The 22,729-nt window shown below is 42.2% G+C and overlaps 1 pseudogene across 1 annotated transcript; it reads left to right on the forward strand.

Annotated features, from left to right (window-relative positions):
• The first annotated feature begins 16,244 nt into the window (after positions 1–16,244).
• LOC148863500 (protein MIZU-KUSSEI 1 pseudogene) lies at positions 16,245–17,769 on the forward strand (annotated as a pseudogene). Its single transcript, XR_016110845.1, has one exon. The product of XR_016110845.1 is annotated as a protein MIZU-KUSSEI 1 pseudogene (transcript).
• The last annotated feature ends 4,960 nt before the right edge of the window (positions 17,770–22,729 follow it).

The following is a 22,729-nucleotide window of genomic DNA, read 5'->3' on the forward strand; positions in this document are numbered from 1 at the left end:
TAGGTAGGAGATAGGCGATCATAGAATAAAAAATGGGAAATACAGTGGGCTGTGGATGTGGTACAATGTCGTTTCCCTTTACGGACTGCAATTGGAAGGTCAAGTTCATCTGTAGGGGAAATCGCTGTGGGCTCTGGGACTGAAGTATTTGGACCTGGAGCTGCAGATGAGATTGGAGCTATTCTGGACTGTTGATGATCAGGATCAACTTGCCTGCACCACCTATGATAAACCCTCAACTCTTGATCCCTCTGACCCCCTCACCATTGCAGCTTTCCCTCAATTCCTGATCCCTCTGGCCACCCTCACCATTGCAGCTCTCATCACCCAATGGAATAGGTAAAGGAACTGCCCCACTCTCACTGCTCTCCCCCTGAAGACGAGCTCAAACCCCCACTCTCACTACTCTCCCCCTGAGGGGCAACCCGAGGATAATAGGGTGTCCCCTCAAAGAAAGTGACATCCATGGAGACAAACTTCCTCCCGGAGACAGGATCATAACAACAATAACCCTTTTGAGTTTGTGCATAACCAAGGAAGATGCATTTGGAGGCTTTGGATTCGAACTTGGAGGGATGGGATCCGAGAAGCTGAACAAAGCAAGTGCAACCGAATGTCTTAAGGGGAATAGAAAACAAGTCCTCACGTGGGTGTAGAAGCGAAAAAGGAGATCGCATATCAAGGACCTTGGAAGGGACCCGATTAATAAGGTATACCACCGTGAGGATAGCATCCCCCCAGAAGCGAATAGGGACATTGGAAGTAAACATGAGGCTTCTAGCCACTTCCAAAATGTGCCTATTCTTCCTCTCGGCAACTCTATTCTGCTGAAGTGTATGAGGGCAAGAGCTCTGGTGGATAACCCCATGATGAAGAAGATAAGATGTCAATGATTTAGTAAAGTATTCCTTGGCGTTATCAGATCGGAAAACTTTGATCTTGGCATCAAACTGGGTTAGGATCATTTGGTGAAAATTTTGGGTCAGGGAAGGTACCTCATCTCGTGAACGCATGAGATAAACCCAAGAAAAACGGGTATGGTCATCAACAAATAACAAAAAGTATCTGTACCCACCCATGGAAGGGATATGATAAGGCCCCCAAACGTTAGTATGCACAATATCAAAAGAATTATCACTCCTTTTATTACTCAATAAATAAGGCTTTCTACAATGCTTAGCAAACTCACAATTTTCACACTGTAGCTGAGACAACTTAATAGACTCAAATAAAGTAGGAAACAGTCTCTGTAAAGGTCGAAAAGACAAATGACCTAATCGGTTATGCCAAAGCAAAACTGGACTCACACTCTGAGAAACAAAAGACAACTTCTCTACTGACTCTCCCTGACGGAACCGCTCATCGAGCAGATAGATCCCATTGTCTCACGACCAGTCCCAATCATCTTCTGCGTCTCCAAGTCCTGAAAAACATATCGATCAGGGAAGAAGGTTACTGAGCAGTTCATATGCTTGGTAATACTACTGACCGAAAGAAGGTTAGTATCAAGCTTAGGAACATGCAAAACAGATGATAGGGAGATAGTATCTGAAAGCTTGATGTCACCCTTCCCAAAAATAGGAACCAGGGAGCCATCAGCCATAGATACCTTATCCCTACCAGAAGACAAATGGTAAGTAGTAAATAATGAAGGCAAGCTAGTCATGTGATCAGATGCACCTGAGTCTATTACCCAACAAGGTTCAATAGTACCTGGAGCTGAGGCATGATAGGCTGAAGCTCGAGTACCTGAATGGGCAAAGGTAGATGTGATAGGAGCTGATGGAGGTTGCGGTGGCTGAGCTGAATTTCTCTAGCTGTATTAGGGCAGCCCGAACTGCAACTAAGGTCTCCAAAGATGTTCCTTTTGTGCCAGATGAAGATGCTGAATCAGTGTTCAAGGCTACATGAGCAGTGCCCTTCTTGTTCCTTAACTTTGCAGGAACCAAGTGGGGATGCAGTTTCCAACATGTCTCTTTTGTATGTTTGGGTTTCTTACAATGTTCACATACTACATCCTTCTTGTCTTCCTTCCTCCTGTCCTTCTCTGAATCACCCCCTGATTTGGGTGTAGCCGCTACAAAGGCAGATGCGGGTTGCATCATAATCTTCCTTCTGGTTTCTTCACTGTGTACAAATGAGTAAGCCTGAGAGAGAGTCACACTGTCTCTAGTCAAAATCTGTTGCCTCACAATATCATATTTTGAGTTCATTCCAGCCAGGAACACAAACATTCTGTTTGTCTCGATGTGCTTTCTATGGGTCTGAGCATCTTTGGGACTCTCCCACTCAAGAGTCTCTAAGTGATCAATCTCATGCCACAGGGACTTCAAGGTAGAGAAGTAGACCGACACCGGTTTCTCTCCTTGTTTAAGGGTGTTCACTTCACATTTCAATTCATATGCTCCGGCAACATTAAGGGGTTGGGAGTAAGTTTCTTTCATAACATCCCATATCTCCTTAGCTGTCTTTGCCCACAAATAATTCCGGCTAATATGAGGCTGCATAGAATTACATAGCCATGCCATAACCAAGTAGTTTTCTTGCATCCACTTGGTATATGTCAGGTCTCCCTTGGAAGGTTCTTTCATATCTCCCAGGAGGTACCCTAATTTACCTCTTTCACCAATAGCCATCTTGGCTGATTGGTCCCATTCCAAATGGTTTGATCCATCAAACTTTACGGTCGTAATCTGACCACCCATATCAGAAATACCACCATAATTGATGTTCCCAAGACGGTCTTCTGCCTGAGTTTTAGACTCCATTTCTGTCAAGTCTCAAAACAACACTTGAAGCACCAATCACAATCAAAAACAGTATAGGCCTGATCTGTATTCTCAGTGTATGTGCACAAAACCGAAATAATTCTGATTTGAAACCAACTAGCCAACACAGCAGTAGCTGTCTATAGATCTCTAACCCCCTTAGAACTCTGAGAACTGCTTTAAAAAAAACTGATATGCTAGGGTTTTAATCAGTCCTGAAAGGAAGCAATTCAGTCGCACAGTCCAAACTATATAGATGAGCTTGCAGTAGGGTTTTAATCAGTCCTGAAAAGAAGCAATTCAGTCGCATAGTCCAAACTGTATAGATGAGCTTGCAGTAGGGTTAATAAGAAACCCTAGAATTTGATTGGATCTACCAATCAACTTAAGGGTATCTCTAGGTAGATCATAGGGTTCAGTCAAACACTAGGGCTTGCCGCAGATCACTTCCAAACCCTAGAGTAGAGAGAAACACAGTTCGGTCCAGGGTTTGCTGTAAAACCCTAGTGAATCAAAGAGAGAAAGAGCTAGAATGGTTCGGCCTTCCCCTCCAGATAGGTCCAACCTATCTTCTCTGAAAGAACTTCTCTTAAAAGTAAACAACTTACAAGGAAAAATAGTTCGCTGCCTTCTAGGGTTACCTGAACCCTAGTCTTCTCTGATCCTTCTTGACCACCAACACTCTGCAACCCTAGCAAGTTTCCAACAGCTGCTAGCACCTCTGGCGATCTCCAAGAATCAGTTTGCGAACTCCTCATTTTCAGCTTTCAGTCCTAGGAGATTCTCATGTGGTCGGTTGGTATCAGACTCACATGAAAAACCCTAACTTGGCTTTGATACCATGTAGGTTTTCAAGACTGCTATTCAGTCTTGACCACTAAGAGATTTCAGGTTCGATGAGAAGAGAAAGTGAAGAAGTAGAAGAAAGAGTGGTGAAAGAGCAATAGAACACAGTTTTTGAGGAGAAGAACAGAATGTCAATTATTCTGCCGCCGCCACTTTAAGTTAATATATATAGGTAATGCTAGTTACATGAAAGGACATGTCTGCCCTTGGTGTTTACATCATAACTGCTAACAAATAAGAAACAATATAGAACTGAAACTAGAAATAACAGAATAGAAAAATAACCACAGCTGTGACTAGATACATTCTACCCTATGGACAGAGTGAGACCACCGTTGTGGGGCCCACATCAATGTTCTCTACAGTTGGTTACTAGGATGGAGGAAGAAATGAAGAATTTTCTAGCCAATATTTTTTTGAAAGGTAAAATGAACTAAAAGCAAAAGCAAGAAGGACCAGACTTTGGAAGCTAGATTGAAAGAAAATGCTAGATGAACTAAAAGCAAAAGTAAGCAAAATAAACAGGTATTGAGGATAATGTGGGGTGAAAAAGGAGGTAAGCTTTGGCGGTGGCTCACAATGGAGGGAAGGGTACTAAACTTTTAGTTTTAAAGATGGCATTGAAAATGTTCTCTTGAAATGTATAGGAACTTTGCTTTGTCAGTGTAAAATGGTGGTAGATTTTTATCTGAAGCAAAGGTGCAACGTGATTATGCTACAAGAAACTAAACTCTAGACAGTTGGGAGGAGTGTGGTGAGAAGCCTCTGGGGGAATTCAAACTGTAAATGGCCTTATAAACTGGAGTAGGGAAGATGGGGGGAATCCTTCTTATCTGTGATAGCTTGAAACTATTGGCCCTTGACTGCTGGATTGGGGAGTTCTCTATTTCTTTAATGTGACTGTTAATGGTGGAATGAGATGCCACTATTACAAACTCACGATATTATATGGTCCAAATGTGGACGAAAATGGGGTAAATATGTGGAAGGAGTCAAGTTTAGGTGGAACCATCGGTGGTGTATTGGTGGAGACTTCAATTTAATCAAATTTTCATTCAAGAAGAAAGAGGGAACAAGAATAACTGCAGGAATAAGGGGAATTGTGGATTGGGTTAATAGAATTAAGTTGATCGTTTCCCACTAACTAGGGTGGCTTTTACCTGGACCAATAATCAAGCGAACACAATCCTAGTAAAACTGGACAGATTCGCATTTCCGCTTCAAAAACTGTTGGTTTGTCGAGGGCAAATTCTTAGATCTGATTTAGCTTTGGTGATAGTCTTATGAGGTGGAGGGATCTGGTTCTACATGCTGGCAAAGTTGTTATGTGAAGAAGAAAATAAAGGAATGACATTAGAGCTGTTTCAAATTTATAGAAGTAGAAAAATAGGAATTCCTGAAAGCCACTGCTGAGATTGACAGTGAGGAAGAAAAGGGCACCCTAACAAGAGGACAAGATCAGAAACTTAAAAATTGTTTGACAAAATTGCATACCAAGAGGAGGTGAAGTGGACGCACATGAATTGGTTAGAGGGAGATTGTAATATGCACTTCTTCTTTTTTTCCACAAGATGGCAAATGCGAGATGCAGAGAGAATACAATCAGAAGAATAAAGGTGAATGGTAAGGAGGTAGAAGAAACAAGGGTGATCAAGAAGGAAATTATTTATTCTTGTAAGAATTGTATAGGGTGCAAATGTAGGTCAAGACCAACCCTTGATGGGTCGCAGTTTAAACAATTTGAAGTCCAAAAGGAGTTGGAAAATTGTTTGTGGAGGAAGAAATTTGGGAAGCAATTTTAGGATGGATGGGGACTAGGCCCCAGGTCAAGATGGAAGGAAATAGTAATGCTGGATGAAAGTTTGTTTATCCACTCCAAAATTCTCCGTTCATTAATGGAATGCCAGCTGGATTTTTCATAAGTTACAAAGGTTTTAGACAGGGTGGGTGTTGAGGGCCCGAGAAGAGGATCTCGTCACGGGTCGGTCCACGGGGAAAACCTCTTGTTTTCCCTTGTTCCTTCCTGCTCTTGATGAACCTATCTTGGCACCTTGGTGATTTGTTCAAGAGATCACCAACTCTCCTAACTCACTTCTTTAACTGAATATTCGATATCTCATTCAATAATGGTGTCTCCTTAAATAGGAGATTACAAGAGTCCTAATCTTAGGGAGTCTCCTTGCTAAATAGGGAGACTTCTAGTTCTATCTTGCTAAGGATAAGATAAGTTAATCCTAATCTGATAATCCACTAATAAGATAAGATAAGAGCAATAGAATAAGATAAGAACAATAAGATAAACAAGCAAGATGATCTAAGTTAATCTGTTGTTGCCGAACTGGGTAGGACGAGGATCACTGAACCACTGCTGCTGCTGGCGGTGGGTCAGGTTCCTGTTGCTACTGGCGGCGATGATACTTTCTCCCGAGGAATGCATCCATAGCATTACTCCCCTCCTGGACAAAGAATCCCGAGGAGCTGGGCCTGTTGTAAGCAAAGGTGGATGTCGGCTAGGAGGGCGTCACGTTCTTGTAAGGAGTGATCAATTTCTTCCAAACGAGTAGAACCGGGCTCATAGGACAGCAAGCGAGGAGGGTCCCGGCCATAAACGACGCGAAAGGGGGTCATGCCAAGGGAAGAATGGTAGGCCGTGTTGTAACAATACTCGGCCCAAGGAAGCCAATCCACCCACCGTTGCGGTTGATCCCCTACGAAGCAACGAAGATACATCTCGATCGTGCGGTTGACCACCTCCGTCTGACCATCGTTCTGTGGATGATAAGCTGAGGAGAAGGCCAGGGTGGTGCTGTGCAGTCTGAATAACTCCTTCTAGAAGGCACTAGTGAAAACCGGATCCCTATCGCTGACGATGGATTCTGGTAACCCATGTAAGCAGAAAACATGTGTAAAGAAGGCGAGGGCAATTGAAGTGGCACTGTACGTATGTGATAGATGGATGAAGTGGGCATACTTAGAGAAGTGATCTACTACCACGAAGAGGACCGATTTGCCACCTACATTGGGTAGTCCCTCAATGAAGTCCATGGAAATGTCGGCCCAGATTTGTGTCGGTATCGAAAGGGGCTAAAGGAGGCCTGCCGGGTGTAGGTTTTCCCATTTATGTTGTTGACACGTGGAGCAATTCTGGACAAAATCCCGAATAGAAGTCTTCATACCCCGCCAATGGAAATCAGCCCCGACGCGGTGTAGTGTCTTCTGAACGCCTTCATGTGTGGAGTTTTGGACGCCGGTGATGATGGTGGAAATCAACGGGGAGTCAGGCAGAAGATGTACCCGACCTTTATATAGTACCAACCCGTCGTGAAGCGACCAATTGGAGTTGGCAGCGCCGGACTGGATCTTCTGGACCAGGAGCGACCATTCCGGAGACTGTGGCGTTGCCTTCTTAATGTCGTCTAACAAGGAGATCCGGGGTTGGGAAATTGCACACAGAGCCATCGCGTCTTCATCTCGCCTAGACAAGGCATTAGCTGCGCGATTTGAGGAACCCGCCTTGTATTCCACTCGGAAATCGAACCCGAGTAGTTTGCTAACCCAATGCTACTGAGGGGAAGTGGTGAGACGTTGCTTCAATAGGTATTTGAGGCTGTAATAATCAGTTTTGACGACGAACGACCGCCTCCACAAATACGGCCTCCAGTGCTGGACGGCTCGGGCTAGGCTGATTAGTTCGCGCTCATAGGCCGGAAGCTTCAGGTGCCGATTGGCCAGTCTGCGGCTGAAGAAAGCAATCGGGTGCCCTTGCTACTGTAACACGGCCCCGATACCCATTCCAGAGGCATCGCACTCGACTGTAAATTCGAGAGCGAAATTTGGTAATTGCAGGACTGGGGTGGAAGATAGGGCATTTCTCAGTGTTAGAAAAGCTGCATCGGCTGTGTCATCCTACCGGAAGGAATTTTTCTTTAACGGGTTGGTTAACGGGGCTGCCAACAGTCCATAATTCTGTACAAATTTGCGGTAGTAACCCATTAATCCAAGGAACCCGCGTATGGCCTTGGCTGATTGAGGCTTGGGCCATTCTCTGATAGCCTGAATTTTGGAACTATCAACTGTCGCACCCTGCCCGTGGATGACGTGGCCGAGATAAAGAACCTGTTGCTCCCCGAAGGAGCACTTGGACCGTTTGAGGAAGAGTTTGTGTTGGCGCAGGAGCTCAAAAACGGTCCACAGATGGTGCACATGCTCTACCCATGATTTGCTATAAACGAGGATGTCATCAAAGAATACTAAAACAAATTTGTGCAGATGGGGCTGAAATACCTCATTCATCAATGACTGGAATGTGGATGGGGCATTGGAGAGACCGAATGGCATGACTAAAAATTCGAAGTGGCCATGGTGGGTTCGAAAGGCAGTCTTTTTCACGGCACCGGAGCCATGCGAACCTGGAAGTATCCGGACCTGAGGTCCAACTTAGAGAAGTACTGAACACCATGCAGCTTGTTCAGCAGCTCGTCCACAACAGGAATGGGGAACTTATCCTTGATCGTCTGGCCATTGAGTTCTCTATAGTCAACACAGAACCTTCAAGTTCCATCCTGCTTCTCCACCAACAGAACCGACGAAGAGAAAGGAGAGTGACTCTTGCGTATGATCCCTTGTTTCAGCATCTTTGTACATTGCTTTTCTATCTCGTCCTTCTGTAGGTGAGGGTAGCGATAAGGCCGGACAATGACTGGTTTTGAACCCGCCACCAAAGGAATTCGACGGTCACATGCTCGGGGAGGAGGGAGCCTCTTGGGTTCCTGGAATATATCTGAAAACTCGGCGAGGAGTCTTTCCATGGACGCCGGTTCTGTCTGAAGTGCATGGACCTGTGGTGTCCTCTCTTTAACCCTGCAACCGTGCCATGAAACTTGCTTCCCGTTTAGGTGGAATGTCATTGTGAGTGCACTGAAGTCCCATAAAATCGGGCCTAGGGTAATTAACCATTTGACCCCAAGAACAACATTGAACCCATCCAAGGAGAGTACAAATAAATCAGCAAAAAATAGTTCAAAATTGACCTGTATCGGGACGCTCTTATAGATTCCCGGATTGTGAACTCTTTCATCGTTCGCGACGGCTACCTGTAGTCGTGGCCGGAGTTACATTGGTAGTTTTAACTGAAGGGCGGAATGTTCACTTATGAAGTTGTGTGTGCTCCCTGAATCGACAAGAATGCGCACCAGCTGACCTGCTATCTGTGCCTGTAACTGCATGGTCTGAGAGATTTTAATACTGGTGATCGCACGGGTTCTTCTTCCTCCTCCTCTTCTTCATTGACTAGGAGGCAAAAAAGCCTCTTGCACCTATGTCCTGCTGAGTAGAGGTCATCGCAGTTGAAACATTGGCCTCTCGCTTGGCGTTCTGCCATTTATGCCCTGGTCAATCGCTTAATGGGTGGAGCGGCCATGTTGCTACCTGCACTTGTCACCGATCTAGAGGTGGCGGTTGTGTGAGATCTCGGTTCCTGGCTGGCTGCTGAAGAGGGGGTCGTTGTCGTTGATTTGGGAGGTGCCCATGAGTTTGGTGGACGACCCACATTGTAGGTCCCGTGGCTGAGCTGCAGCTTGCGCTCGAACGCGCGGGCTAAGTTCATGGCTGTAACCAAATTTGTGGGATTCTGCATTTCGACATCCACCCGCAGGGGTTATGCTAACCCTGCTGTGAACGTGTCCACCTGTTGGTCCGGTCGCACGGAGGATGCCCTCGCGAGGAGGGTTTGGAACTAGCATTGGTATTCTGCCACCGTTCCGGTCTGTTTAAGGTCAATCAGCTCACCTAGGGGGTTGCTGGTTAGTGGGGGGTCCGAATCGAAGGAGGCAATAGGACTTAAATTGGGGCCAACCGAGCCCGGGTTCTTCTTGCTCTAACTGATAGAACCAAAGTTGTTCTTCCTCTGTTAAATGAAAGGCGGCGAGACTTACCTTATCCCGGTCATCTGTCCGCTGATTCTGAAAGAACTGCTCGCACCGATACAGCCAGTCCAAGGGGTCTCCGTTGCCGTTGTACGACGGAAATTCCAACCTGCTGTACTTGGGGATGATTGCAGCTCCTTGGCTAACAGACTTCTGTTCGCCGGAAGACTCCGGCAGATCTGGTCGGCAGCCGCTAGTGGCTGTCCCTCCTCAGTGTTCCTTTCCTTGTTAGAAAGGAACAACTCCATCAGACATCGTAGCTCCCTTACCTCGTCTTTGATCTCACGTACTTCTGAACTGGTCTCCACGAGTTGGTGCTCGAGGTTGTGGACCCTGGATGGTAGCTGCTCCAGATCTCCCATGACGCCCTGCTCTAATACCAAGTTGTTTAGGGCCCGAGAATAGGGTCTCGTCACGGGTCGGTCCACGGGGAAAACCTCCTGTTTTCCCTTGTTCCTTCCTGCTCTTGATGAACCTATCTTGGCACCTTGGTGATTTGTTCAAGAGATCACCAACTCTCCTAACTCACTTCTTTAACTGAATATTCGATATCTCATTCAATAATGGTGTCTCCTTAAATGAGATTACAAGAGTCCTAATCTTAGGGAGTCTCCTTGCTGAATAGGGAGACTTCCAGTTCTATCTTGCTAAGGATAAGATAAATTAATCCTAATCTGATAATCCACTAATAAGATAAGATAAGAGCAATAGAATAAGATAAGAACAATACGATAAGAACAAGCAAGATGATCTAATCTAATCTGCTATTGCCGAACTGGGTAGGACGAGGATCATTGAATCACTGCTGCTGCTGGCGGTGGGTCAGGTTCCTGTTGCTGCCGGTGGCGATGTTACTTTTTCCCGAGGAATGTGTCCATAACAGTGGGTGAGTCCTTAACATGGCTCAATCCTCTTATAGTTGCTCAGTGTAAAGGAGATTGAAAAACATTTGACATTTCAGTAACTCAGTTCTGGCATCAGTTACAAGATTGATGATGGCTCTAAAATCAAATTCTGGCAGGACAATTGGTGTGACAAGAGACCTCCAAAAGAGAAACTGAATGGTGGCCAAGGATAAAGAGATAATCGTGCAACATTCCTATGAAATCTGCAACAAAAATGTGATGTGGGTGCCCAAATTCCACAGGAACATGACTCAATCTTCTTATAGTTGCTCAGTGTAAAGGAGATTGAAAAAACATTTGACATTTCAGTAACTCAGTTCTAGAATCAGTTACAAGATTGATGGTGGCTCTAAAATCAAATTCTGGCAGGACATTTGGTGTGGCAAGAGACCTCTGAAAGAGAAACTGAATGGTGGCCAAGGATAAAGAGATAATCATGCAACATTCCTATGAAATCTGCAATAAAAATGTGATGTGGGTGCCCAAATTCTACAGGAACTTGTTTGGCTAGGAGTTTCAAGAAATGGTGGCCTTGTTATTGAAATCCACAGCATAATCCTTGTTATGATCTGATGGATGGTAGGACATGTAAATGGGAGAAGTCAGGCATCTTGTGTCAAACAGGCTGGCAAGTGTGGAAAGTAGCAACTTTCCTTCCATAGTGTGGAACCACTGGGTGCCTTCCAAGATTGCATTTCTGGTATGATAATAGTCCTAAACAAGTATTTGATTCAGAACCTAGGTATGAGAAGGATGAATCTACCTACTATGTACTGTTTGTTTTCTGATAATCCCATTGAAACATCTGACCATTTCTTTCTTCATTGTCCCTTTATCAAGAAGACAAAATGATTAGAAAGTTGCATCAATGGTTTACTCATGGCTAATCATAAGGAAGATGGTTAGAAATGTTTATTTTTGTAATCTGTTTTCTCTGGATATGTTATTGGGTTGAGGGATAGAGCTTTTTGTCCTTGTACTGTATAAGGATAGCATTTGTATAGTGGTGAATAGATCCTTACTGTATAGTTTTTGGGGATCCTCTATTTTTTGCAGTCCCCTATTTTAACCGATCATACTTTCATTGTTTCATATTACTCAAAAACAAAGCTGGTCATTTATCTTGACATTTAATGCAGCTATACTTCCCCCTCTGGCTGCCTGTGTGACTGTTTAGGGAGAAGGTTTCTGCTACTTTTGGAGCAATTTTACTCCAATAACAGTTTATCTGAAGTAGCTGCACAGCAGGGCAGAGCCCAGTTATTAAATGCCAGGAAAGCAAGGTGCCAGTGAGATGCTGATGTCTGATTTTCATAATTTAGTTTGGAGGAGGAATGAGTTATAGAGATTTCTAAGAATTCTCTAATGCTTGGTACTCCTACTTGACTGTGGCCTTGGGAAATGATAATAGAGGGAATGTTTACAAGGTGTGCAGGAGAAGGTAATGATAGGAAAAAGTGGGAGAACTGCCAAGAGGGCACCATATATGAGGTTCCTGAGGATAATTCCATCTATCCTGGTGCAAATAGAGAAGACCTTGATGGAGCAAACACACGAGATAAAACAATTTCCACCATCCCTTGAGGGCTGCATCACTTGTAAGGAGTATTTTCGATGCCAAGGGGTTGAGATTTATATACTGGGATTATATATGCTAATATGGATGGGGGTGAAAACTGTGAATTGAGGGAATCTGAGATTCCTAAGGTCTCCATGGATATATAAATCTCCTTGTGATATTAAAGGTGTGGAAAATCTGCTAGGAAGTTCAAATTTTCTTGCAGTTGGTCCTGTTTTGAGTTGTGAGTGGATCATGTTTGACTCTAGCCTGGTCGCATTTTTTATGTGCTGGTGATAGTTGGGTTTGGGTTTTGTTTCCCTATAGGTGGGATTTCTTGCACCTATAATGGCAGTTGTGATGGTTAGAGTTCTTATTTTGGGTTTGAGGGTCAGTTGGAGTTAAAGGGTTATTTGGGTTTGGGTTGAGTTTCTGCTTTCTGGGGTTGTAGGGTTAAATCTATTTGTTTTGCTCCTTTAGAGGGAAAAGTGCTTTTGTTTTTTCCATGTTTCGTTTTTTCAGTCAGTATTACTTTAACTTTCTTTGTTTCCTTTTCATAAGATTTTGTTATTTATTCATCATCATCATAATCTATGCCTTATCCCAACTATTTGGTGTGGGCTACATGAATCCTGTTTTGCTAATCCATTCTATTTAAAGCCACATAGATTTTGTTAATTGTTGATAAAGAAATATATATGGGATCTAGGCATTTTTGGATCTGCATATTTAAGTATGCATGAGGTCTATGATGCATCTGTTAAAGGAATTACAGATTTTGAAATAAAGGTTTCTCTTTTACCTTATTGCAGATTTTAGACACTTTGAAGCTGTCGACTCCTTGAGGCTCAGTTTGGAAGGAGTATAAATACAAATATATGTAGAGTGCAAAACTATGTATTTTGCATGTATTTATACTGTACATATTTGTATTTGTACTCCTTCCAAACTGAGCCTAAGTAGATAACTGTTCAGTTTCCAGGAATAAATGCTATAACCCTTTGAGTTGCAGATCAAAGATGATTAACGGCTTAATGGAAGACTTTATGTTTTGATCCATTCAAGAACTGGCTATACCATAGGTAAAATTTTAATAAGTTACTGGTGAATAGCAATATAATGATCAGACGTGGGCCAAGGACTACTGAAATGATGGTCCCCGTAGTATACATGGAGGTATAATGGTGATAATGTCTATTATTTAACTTTCAAAGTCCAAGAAGTAATGTTCTGGTACCAATAATCCAAGTCTAGGAAAGTCTATCTGGTATAGGAGCCCTTTTGCCTATAAAGGTTCCTGATGCAGGACATGACAGGAAGTAAATGTCTATAGTTCGTGAATTGTTTTGGACCTCAACCAAATTGGCTCAAGACTGGCACTCAACTTTTGGACTAAAGTTGAGGGGCTAAAACTTGCTCCTTTGGCTTGATATGGGTGTCATTAGATAGGCTAATCCAGCAAACCCAAGATTTTAAGAGTCTTGGAAAAAATTAAGCAACTTATTGCTGATCTAGATTACCAAAAAATCTTATTGCTGATTCACATATAACAAACGAGTTTGTGATGGGATTTTCTATTTTTGGGTCATCTAAGTTTTTAATTAGAATGTCATTAATTTCAGTATTTTTTTGGTAGGTATTGGTTTCAATAGTTAGTCTTTTTTATTTTTTATTTTTTTTTCCAATTTTCTATCTAGCATCTAGGAATTAGAAAGCAGCGAATGAGTTTCTAATTTGATTTCTTGGAGGGTAAAAAGAGTTTCCCCTTTGTGATTTATAAATATTAGAATACTTTGTAGTTGACAATGTTGATTGTTGAGGACGAAGTTAAATCTTACTTAGTGTTGGCCAGGTGTGATGCTCAACAATTTTTTCTTCTTTGGTATGATCCATGAAAAACTTCATATGAAGTGTCATGACCTGAGTTACCCAACCCCCTAGTACCAACCGAGGGGTGACTTGTTGGTAAGTTAGCTGGTTTGCTCCACCATTGAAGCGGAACCGATTCCCGCAACCATCTATTTGTGGAGGGGGGGGGGGGGTTAGTAGTGGTGCTTGGCACCAAGTACCAAGAAAAAAAACCCCTAGTTATATGCTCTATAGCCTACATCATATCCCTTCACTAATGCATGCCAGTGGCAGCAGAGTTTCAGCTTGTTTGGCTTCGAGAACTGAGCTTAAGAGAGCAGGCAGGAATTACATCATCATCATGACAGGAGGTGTATTGCCTCACCAAGTAATTTCCGCCTTGCAATGGGTTGAGTTGCAGATCTTATTAGCAATTTATATGATATCTCTTTGTTCTTAACATTACTAGATTGTCACAAAATAAACAAAAACCATATTATATCACTCTTCCAAGTCTTGATAAAAGCAAATGAGCTTCTGAAGATGTTGTGCCCCCTGCTTGTGATTTCCATCTTTATGCTTTAGTTTCATTTAACATTCTTGTTGTCATCGTCATGAATAGGTTGCCAACGCAGAAGGAATCTATTTTACATTTTGCTTCTCATTATTGTGAAAAGTTATGTGGGAAGGCGAGCTTGTAATCATGGCATCTGTTAAGAGTACATAGGAAATGACCACTACTGCAGACGTGGATGGGCATCATAAGTTCATATAGGGAACAACCATTTATTAGGAACTATTTTTGGAAATATGCATTTTGATTTGCACTTTTACAGAAAAAGGGTTACGCTAGTAAAGAGAATCAATTTCTTGTAGCCAATACCTATGTCTGTCCCTTTGTTCTCAGGAGTTATAAATTTTCGCTCTTTTATTTATTTCCTTGTGTGGGGCGGGGGAGGGGGACAAACTGCAGACGTGCAGTTTAGTCTAAAGTTCATCCCAACTCAACCCCCTTACTCAGCCTTGAAATCTGAGTTAGTTTTTTGTTTTTTTAATTAATTGGGTGGGTTTGAGTTTGATGAAGCTCTGGACTCAATTGATTGTAGCGTAGTTATTTTATACTTTAGCTTGTTTGAATGGACGTTCTAAATGTATACAGAAGACAGACTAAAAACCCATGATCACACATGGTAATTTAACTCAAAAATTGGGTGGATGCCAAACTTGAGAATTGATACTATTAATTAATGGGAAAAACTTAAGTCTCTTCAGCCACAACCATCCCACTGGTTATTTAACAGAATGTTGGATTCTCCAGACGTGTCCTAAACTCAGCTTCAGTTAATTTGCACTTCAAAATTCAGAATCTTAGTTGGTTGATCCGCAAATTAAGGTGGGTGAGACAAGAAAGGATTATAATATTGTGGGTGTGCCTAACTTGCTCCATGTGCCAAATCATTAACCACAAAATCCATTTAGGTTGACCATGACGTGAGGCTACAGGCCGCAGCACATGTGATGAACATGCATGCCAATGAGACCAACCGTTGAGTGGGTCCATGCACCAGATTAGATTCCCCTAGAACTAGGTGCAAGACAATATTGATGATCATTTATAGCTAGCTATAGCTATGGAATCTCACACATTCTTCTGATCTTGGACGTGGTAATCCTACAGAATGAAGCTAAAGATCATCTAAGCAGGGCAAAATATTCTGTTTGAGAAAGAGATCACACTGATGAGACCCATTAAACAAACGAGCACTGGATGGTCCCTACAATGGAGTGGGCGATAGGAGGATTGAGGAATTTCTGAGCCTGTGGATGGACAGACTGGTTGGGGATGTGAAGACTAAAGAATGACCAGTGTGCAGTAACAAGCAACAGTATTTAGATTGTAGAGGAGAAGCAGGACCAGAATCTGCAACTGCAACATTACTTTAAATCCACCAGTAATAAACAAACAAGGATTGTGTAATGTGCACGTTAGCTCCAATGATGAGAGATCAATCTTGAATCTTCCTTCATGCAACTGTATAATAAAAAGCAAACGAACAAAAGAAAAATGAAAGACATGGATACCTAGAAGAAAACAAAACAGCGGAGCTAAGGGGTGGGGCTGGGAAGAAGGGGTTAAACGTGCAGTAGAGGTATAGTAAAAGAGTAAAGGGTCTAAATAAAAGAGAGGGGGCGGTGGGGGCAGGGAGAAGGGGGTGGCCCCTTGGCCCCTTGGCTCTTGGTGGGTACGATTTTGGTGTGGCGTTGTCTGCCCTTAACTGTTTCCAACGCAAGTCAGTAGTCAAGCCTCCCTTGCTCACCCTGCCCCACCTCTTTCCGTATTCGTCTCCATTCCCACAAGAAAAGGAAATAACAAAAATATTGTCCCCTTAGATTCCATTGGTTTCTCTCTCTTCCTTCAATCAGAGCGCCTCCTGCTCCTCCTCCATATCTCCCTCTTTCTTTCTCTTTCTCTCTCCCTGTTTTTTTTTCTTTGTTTCTTTTCTGTTTTCCAAATTCATGTAGGTGGGGCTGCTCACCCTTTTTCTTTTCAGGATTCTCTCTTGCACCTCCCAGTACCACAGCCTGACAAGAAGGACTAGAAGCAAGAATAAATGAGCCCACACATCAACAAAGCAAAAGAGAAGAAAACAGAATCTCATCAATCTCCATCTTTATTTCTCTCTCTCTCTCACACACATCTTTAAGGAGTTGAGCCTCTTCTTAATTCACGTCAGATGAAGACAATCATGGCCAAGACCCCTTACGACTCTTCCTTCTCCTTCTCTAAGCGGCACTTTCCTTGGCGAAGGAAGACTGAAGGTGATGATGATGAAGATGAAACAATGACCTTCAACTCCTCCTTTAACGCGACGCATATTTACGAGGAGGAGAAAGAAGGAGAGACGGCGGCTAAGACCTCGGTGCCTACAGCTACAGGTACAGGCCCTACAGCCGCGGCCTCGGTAGCCGGCCGAAGGAAGAGGCTGCCCATTGTGGCCGTTGCAAGGCTCCGATCAGTTCTTACAGTCTTCGGTAGGAACCGGGCACACTTGTCTTCAGGCCTTGGCACCCGAGTGGTAGGCACCCTTTTCGGCAATCGGCGTGGGCACGTTCATTTTGCATTTCAAGAGGATCCCAAGTCATATCCAGCGTTTCTGATCGAGCTTGCCACCCCGACGAGCGGATTGGTTCGAGAGATGGCATCTGGGTTGGTTCGTATAGCTTTAGAGTGCGAGAAGGTGGTGGACAAGAAGGGCGCGAGATTGCTACAAGAGCCCCTGTGGAGGACTTACTGTAATGGGAAGAAGTGTGGGTATGCAACGAAGCGAGAATGCGGACCCGAGGAGTGGAAGGTGTTGAAAGCGGTGGAGCCAATCTCAATGGGAGCTGGTGTACTGCCGGGGAATGGAGCCGGGTCCGACGGTGAACTCATGTACATGAGGGCCAAGTTTGAGCGGGTTGTGGGCTCTAGAGACTCTGAGGCTTTCTACATGATGAACCCTGATGGTACCGGAGGTCCTGAGCTTAGCATCTATCTGCTTAGAGTCTGAGGTAGCCATTGGAAAGTCTCGATTCAACTACTTGCTTACTTGGTACTAATTTTGCTTTGGCGAGAGTTTAGTGTAACAGTACTAGCTGTGGCTCCTGAGCTTAATCATCAACAAGAAACATGTAGCTCTTGAGTTGCAGAACCATGAAAGTGGAGATTTGATGGTCTCCAATCGTTATTTTTGGGAAAATGGAATCTGTTCTTCCATCTGTAATTCTTAGCCTCTTAGGTACTGTAGTAGTGGCATTATATCCTGATGATAGATTGGGGTGTGGGGTATATCTATGTATAGGTTTTCTCTTTTCATTTTCCTCAAAGAAGAAGGATTATCAGTGGCATATAAGCAAATGCACTCATCATTTCCCTTCCACTTGTTACTTGCCAAAACTCCCCTTATGATTAATTGGTCTCTGCTTGGTAAACCATGGATTTATGAACTAATATGACCCATGTCTCTTATTTTAACGTCTAAGTAATAGACTGCGAGTGCAAGGTTTGTTCTTTGTAACAGGGTTGCCCACCTGTTGATAGATGGTGGGTCCCACTTGGGATATATTATCTAATTTCTTCTTAACTTGGTCAAAAATGGGTAGGAATTGATAGATGAAAACAACTACATGATGTCTTGCATTCTTTTGAAATTTTGAATTGGTTGGAAATTTGGAGTGCATTTGTCAAATGTTTGATGGGTTTTTAACTTTTTTACAGATCTCTCAAATGGGTCGTAACTGATGTGTTTCAGACTCCAAAAATTACAAATATGACATTTGGGTTCATGGTATCCATATCCGCGCTTGTTTGCCCTCAATTAATTGAAAGATGATCCTTCTTTTTCTTCACTAAGCAAACTGAAGATGAGAGATGGTAGAATCATCCAATGTATGCTCCAGATGGACCTATCAATAATCAATTCCCAAACCCCAATCAGAACCTGCTTCTGGAAAGAGTCAGGATTTAATGTAAAAAAGCAACATTAGCCCAAAACTGCTGTTAATGCATCCTTTAAGTTTGTCTCGACTCTAACTCTGGACTTGTCTGCTTTACCCATTTATTTTTAAGGGGAGTTTTACCATTTTTTTCCTTTTTTTTTATAAGAAGGGGAGTTTTACTAAATCCAAAGAAATCTCAGGTCTGGGATATCACGGTCAAATGTCATCTCTCTCTCTCTCCTTTTCCACCCCTCCCATCACGCCTTTGATCATCTGTTCCTTTTGCTCTGTAGAATTGAAAAAAAAAGAAGGCAGAGTATTGCAGAACAGCAGAAGTTGTTGGTTACAGCGAGGACAAACAAATCGGATTGGGATTACCTTACACGATGTTCAAGGCTGTGATAGGACTCATAATTTTCAAAAGCATTGCTTTAGAATTTAGAAAAAAGTTAATCTCCTGCTTTCTATAATTATTATTGTTATTAGGACTTCACACAGTCACACACACGTCAATGAAAATATGAAACCCTGATAACCATTTGCTGAAGAGCAAATTTCAGGTACTTAACAAATCATTGCGCAATGAAGTGGGGATCACCATTTCATACTCGATAGCATTCTCATAGAGCTCATAGCCCAATACTTTTAGTTGAGCTAGAATAATCCTCTAATCATTGAACAAAAGGAATTAGAAATGGGTCTTGCATGAACTGGGTTTTTTTTTAATCTGATCCATTTTTTAAATTGAATTTTGGATTCGGGCCTGAGCAGATCCGAATGCTGCATTGGATCATGGATCAGAAGGCACCAAATTAAAAAACTTTGGCTCATATGTTGCCAAAATGAGACCCCTTCTTTTGATTTTGATCGGCCCACAGAATCCATTTGTGCCAAGAGTATGAGGATGGATCCCTTTCAATTCAAAGTGCAAGACTGAAGACCCCACAGACATCATACACCATATAATGCTCCAGTACCAGTAGTTCTATATCATCTCCATTTTCTAGACTACACCATGAACTTCATGGGCCCATCTAAGAATGCAGTATGGGACTCAACTCCGAGATGTGTCTTTCAGTCTTTGTCCAAAACCAGCTAGATTGAACAGGCCAGGACCATAACCCTATATAAAGCGGATTAGAAGGTAAGACGTCAGATTGGCGTGAGCTGTGGGCCATGGTTGATCTAAGATGTTAACCAATCAAAGTTTCCACTGAGCTTGTGAGGGCTGTAAGGGTTACATTGTTTATGGTTACTCTCTGACCCAAAAGAATGCTTGTTGGTAAATTCTTGTTAATGAGGTACTGGTACCCCTGTGGTGATTGTAAGCTTTTGTTGGTATACGTGATTTTTTATTTTATTTTCTCCTTTTGTTCTTCCAAACCGTCTTGGATTGATAATTGATACATCCCGGGAAAAGTACATCTTTGGTGTTATCTGTTTGGTTTTTAGCTACTTACCATCTAAATTTTCCTTAACATGAAGACCCCAGCAAATGGGTATTAGAAAAGAGGATCCTTAACTGTGACTAATAACATCTAGGTCCCTATTTCAATGTTGATGTCACATTTCAACCCCGCCGGTTGGACTGAAACTTGTTCACAATCTTGGTTTGGGCCAATCTCTAAACCACACTATGTTTCAAAAACCAATTGAGTCGGGCTGTTTAGCTGTTTATCTGTTTAGCCCGTTCAACAGGCTAATAGGTTTTGTTTTTAAATTTTTTTATATCTATACTGTCACGATTGATCTGATAGGGGTGTCAATGGGTCGTGTTTGGTATGGATTTGCCTCTATCTTAACCCGACGCTCCAATGTTCCTACCTGAACCTGATCCGACCTTAGTAGCATGCAAATTTTGAACCCACCCTGATCCAATAGGGTTCAACCCAATATTGACCTAAAGCCTTTTAATTACATTTTTTAATACATTTTGAAAACCTAAAAACCTTAATTTCTAAGGTGTCACTTCCTTCATAGTGAAAGAAGAAAAACCAAAAAAAAAAAAAGTTTAAACTTTAAGACTAAGAAGTTAGAAGTTCTAGCAAATTACAAGAATCAAACCCAACCCAAATCCGACTGGATTAAAGAATCAAAAAAACCCTAACCCAAGCCTACACATGAACAAACCTGATCTAACAGGGTTGGATTAATCTGAGTTTACCATTTAACTTGATGCAAATGGTTGAACCAATGACCCATTAAGCTGCAAGGAAAATGGTTCAATCTTTGGGCCAGGTTTTAGAACACTAGTGGATGCTGAAACCCTTGAGTCATACCGTGTTATTCCTGGCTTAGTGGCTTGTGGACTAGCGGGTCCAAACATCTACTTATGGGTTTCCACCATTGAAGCATTCCCATCTAGGCTCCGTTTGCTTTTTGGTAAGTTATTTATCTGGGTAAGTGCATTTACTTGTGTTCTTTAGTTTCCTATGTAAATAAGACAATGACCATTTTATCCATTAAAATCCAATATTAAAGGGGCATTTTTTCCCATTCAATTGTTGGCAACTTCCCCCCCAAGTGGGAAAATTATTTATCCACTTAAGAGTGGGCAAGTGATACCCAGTAAAACAAACTTTCCCGGATCCTTATATAAATATGAAAAAAAAAAACAGAGGTTTCTTAGTCAATAAGAATCAAAATCCCATTGACTAACTTTTTCCCTCTGAAAATCTAGAAAAAAAGCCCCCCTAAAGTTTTGAGAAGGGTTTAATTTGTCTTGATTATTCTCCACTCTCCATCATGTATTGCCCTAACTCTAAGTTGGCGTGAGATGTGACAATCCTGGCAATTATATATAAGGGCAGAGATTTCTCCAGGTTTTGGTTATAGCTGTTTTTCTTTCCGACTTATTCCAAACAAAATTTGAAATGTCTGTGACTGAATCTATTCAGGGAATAGTACTCCAATTCTCAGTAGGGTTAATCAAACCACGATAAAGATTAAGCCACCTTATGGTTATAGCGGAAAGAGTTCTCCATTCTCTCCCATTGTTGACTAGTTTTAAACTTTTAATTTGGTGGAATTAGCATCTAATTTACAGCTTCATGCTAGCATTTCCTCAATGTTAAAAGGAAATTATCAATTCAATAAACTATTCCTCTCAGCTTATTGGTTATTGCCTAGCTATGCCAAACACTGTCAACGTCGGTAGTTCGTCATCTCTGAGGACCACCTGACCAAGGGATTCTGTGAGGAGAGCCGGGTCAGCCGGCCAGGCTCAGTTGTTGGCCCAAATTTGAGTGACATATTCCATCAACCTGGGTTAGAGCAGAACCGGCCAAAACCTGTCTCCCTATACACAGACTACAGAGGCGACATCTTTGCTAGTGGGCAGTGTCAATCCAGCAAAAGGAATTTTGACAACCTCAGAATCTTCCTTGTGGCAGTTCAGGTGGCAGCCCAAAGGGCTCTACATGTTCCCTACTCCACCCTCTATTCCTGGGTCAAGTTTCACTTCAAGTCATAGTCACATCTCACATGCACCCACAGAAGAAAAAAAAAAAAAATCAATAAAAAAAGAGAAGGGCAAAACAAAAAAGCCCATTTTCTGGGACTACAGCTGCAGGAATCAGTTGATTAGGGGTCCACATAATAGGAATAACGTTGACAATGACTGGGGAGCTGAACAGATGGCTAATCTAGATGATACCCTGTATGACAGATGGGCTGGAGTCTGCATTATCCTTCCATGTGGAGAATGTGGACAAGAATCCAGTCGAAACTGGAAAAATCTGCACTTGCCACGTGGAAAGTTATCTTGTCTATGTCAGCCATTAGCGTTTACCATGTCAAGAATACTTCTTAATGTTCATATTAATTAGATAAAAATGGATCAGAAAACCTAATCATTTTGCATCAAGGGAATTTCAGTTTGTCATTTGCTTCCGGTTCCCATTTCTTCCATTAATTGTTGAATCCCCTTGTACAAGAAATTCTTTATCATTAGAATTGATAGTGAGGATTTATTTGGGAAGATTGTAAATACAGATATGTTTAGTGCAATGGGTGAGGGATTGGAATTTTTTGTTTTTTAAATTTTGTTTGCTTGCAAAAGGAATGCGTGAGCTTAGTTTTGGGTCTTGAACGGAGTTTCAGTTTATTGGAATTGATATTGAGGTGAGATGACCAATTTCCTAGTTGTTTTTAGGCATTTTTCTCATGGAATTAATATTCAGGGATCGTGTCTTTTGCGGTGTCATCTAATTTTTTTTATTTATAATTTTTACATAAATCATAGCGCTTCAGATGCGGCCACTGTGGCAGAGAATCGTCGCGTTCATAGAAGATGCGGAATGAATTGAAATGGACTAAAATTTCCTCTATATTCAAATTTAACCAGCTTCATTATTGGAAACATTAAGTGATTCAAATACAAGAAACTTAATTTATCTCAAA

The sequence above is a fragment of the Nelumbo lutea genome, chromosome 3 (genome assembly GCF_056320005.1).
Source record: "Nelumbo lutea isolate HS-2025 chromosome 3, American lotus-T2T, whole genome shotgun sequence".
Taxonomy (NCBI): domain Eukaryota; kingdom Viridiplantae; phylum Streptophyta; class Magnoliopsida; order Proteales; family Nelumbonaceae; genus Nelumbo; species Nelumbo lutea.